Raw genomic sequence first — 2,904 nt, 5'->3', positions numbered from 1 at the left:
ACGGGGGCGGGGCCGCGCGAACTTCCGGGATTGGAGCGGAGCGGAGCCGACTTCCGGGGGCGGGACGGCGCGGACTTCCGGGGTGGGGGGGCCGCAAGCATTTCCTGGATGGGGCGGAGCCGAGCGGATTTCCGGGATCGCGGGCGGGTCTGCACGGACTTCCGGGGTGGGAGGGGCCGCAAGCATTTCCTGGATGGGGCGGAGCCGAGCGGATTTCCGGGATCGCGGGCGGGTCTGCACGGACTTCCGGGACCCGGGCGGAGCCACAGGAGGAGTCGGGTGGTTCCTGCTAAAGGAACCAGTTTTCTTGGAAAAGAGAAACGTGCGGGGAAACGTATCCAAAAGCAAAGAACTTACCAAAGCCTATGAGCGTCTTCCCAACATAGAAGCCTAACTGAAGCGGTTCTCATTGCCAAAAAAGAAGACGATTTGAGCATGAATAAGAACAGTAATTCCACTGCACTCCAGCCTGGGCGACAGAGCGAGACTCCGTCTCAAAAAAAAAATAAAGAAAAAAAGGACAGTAATTCCAATGAATTGAAAATCCTCAGGTGCTCCAGGCTGTAATTCATAATAATGTATTTTTTAACTGTGTTCACTTTTGGAGAATGCTGGCAAGCTCTCCCCAGTTTGTGGCCTGGTTAATAAAAGGAAAGCATCAAGCATTTGTCCTGCCTTTATGAAATTTACAGCAGAGTAACCAAATACTGCATGAGAAGAATGTCTCATTATAGAAGTTTTCCCGCTAATAAATGAAGAAGAAACAGTAGGATTAGCACATCACCTTATGAATTAACGGACCTAGGCAATGTCATCAATGACTGCTAATTAACATCGCAAAAAGGTCAGATACTGGAAGTACACAACACCATCTATGAAGTAGTCTTGCCAGAAAAAATTTAAGCTGAAAGTGAACAAGCTTCTAGAGTGAATTACTGGAAATTTGGAAGACAAGACTGTACTAAAGGATTCTACAAGGATACAAGTCAGCAATTGCAGGTGTAAAACAAAAATAAAATTCAAACCCTCAACCATCTGAATGGACCCCTCTTGGCCAAGAGCATTCCAAAGTTATCCTGAAAAACTAGTTAAGGTAGTGATGGGAAGGGAGAGACAGACATACCTTACTCCCTCCTCCCTTTTGGAATTCAGGCAGACAGCTGACCAGCATTCACATTAAAACAGATCTTGAGCCGGCTGGGTGCGGTGGCTCACGCCTGTAATCCCAGCACTTTGGGAGGCCAAGGCGGGCGGATCACAAGGTCAGGAGAACGACACCATCCTGGCTAACACGGTGAAACCCCGTCTCTACTAAAAAAAACCCAAAAAATTTAGCCGGGCATGGTGGCGGGCACCTGTAGTCCCAGCTACTTGGGAGGCTGAGGCAGGATAATGGTGTGAACCCAAGAGGCAGAGCTTGCAGAGCCAAGATGGTGCCACTGCACTCTAGCCTGGGCGACAGAGGGAGACTCTGTCTCAAAACAAAAAAAACAAACAACAACAACAACAACAACAAAACAGATCTTGAGGCTGACAAAGTAGACTCTGTAGCAATGACACCAAATTCCAGCCTGACTCTGGTATAGGATTACATGACAGATAGGAGGCCCTGGAAGAAATCGAAGTACTTTACCCTACATTAAATTTCTTCAAGGTATTTTGAAATAGCCCTGCAAAGCTGTCCCTTGTGAGGAAAGTCTACATTCTGTAGAGAATCCCTGTTCCTTTCCAGGTCTTTTTCCTGCTTCAGGAGAGAACTCTGATAAGAAGCACTTACAATCTATGCTCTCTGAAGCCTGCTACCTGGAGGCTTCCTCTGCTTAGTGGAAATCTTGGTCTCCACAAGCCCCTATCTTAACCTAGAAACTCCCTTCTGTTGATTCTAGGTCTTTAGACATAACTTAACCTTTTCAACCAATTGCCAGTCAGAAAGTCTTTGAATCTACCTATGACCTGGAAGTCCCCCCACTTCAAGTTGCACCACCTTTCTGAACCGAACCAATGTACATCTACATGTATTGACTAATGTCTTACATCTTCTGAAAATGTATAAAGCCAAACTGTAACCTAACCATGTACATTTTCTTAGGATCTCCTAAGGGCTATGTCGCTGGCCATTGGTCACTCATATTTGGCTCAGAATCTCTTAAAATATTTTACAATTTGCCTCTTTTTGTCAGCATGGGAAATCCTACAGGCAAATGACCTGACTTTTAAATAATGTATACAAGGAGAAGGAGAGAAGGATGTGGATAGAACCTACAAATTTAAAAAATGACAACAACTTTAAAATCAGGAACTCTGCAACTTTTTTTTTTTTTTTCTGGGACAAAGTCTTACTCTGTTGCCCAGGCTGGAGTGCAGTGACACCATCTCAGCTCACTGCAGCCTCCTCCTCCCGGGTTCAAGCAATTCTCCTGCCGCAGCCTCCCAAGTAGCTGGGACTATAGGCACGCATCACCACGTCCAGCTAATTTTTTTATTTTTAGTAGAGACAGGCTTTTGCCATGCTGGCCATGCTGGTCTCGAATGTCTGACTTCAGATGATCCGCCTGCCTTGGCCACCCAAAGTGCTGGGATTACAGGCATGAGCCATTGTGCCCAGCTTGAACTCTGCCACTTCTAAGTAGGCCTCAAGTTATGTCAAAATCAAGTTTTATTTTAAAGAGAGATTTTCAATGTCTTCCGTAAGTTCATAGAAAAAGAGACTTAAGAAACATATGAATCAATTGTAATATAGACTAATAGAACATACTAGACCTTATGTAGATACTGATTTAAACAAACTGTAAAAAAAAATTATGAGAAAATGGGGAAAACTGGACATTGGCTATTTGATTTAAAAAAAATTAGGTGATTGTAATTTGTTCTTTTTATTTTTTAATTTTTTTTTTGAGACAGAGT

Source organism: Rhinopithecus bieti, unplaced genomic scaffold (assembly GCF_001698545.2).
Source record: "Rhinopithecus bieti isolate Rb0 unplaced genomic scaffold, ASM169854v2 scaffold_9899, whole genome shotgun sequence".
NCBI lineage: Eukaryota > Metazoa > Chordata > Mammalia > Primates > Cercopithecidae > Rhinopithecus > Rhinopithecus bieti.
The sequence above is the reverse complement of the archived record's forward strand: the minus strand, read 5'-3'. Positions refer to the sequence as shown.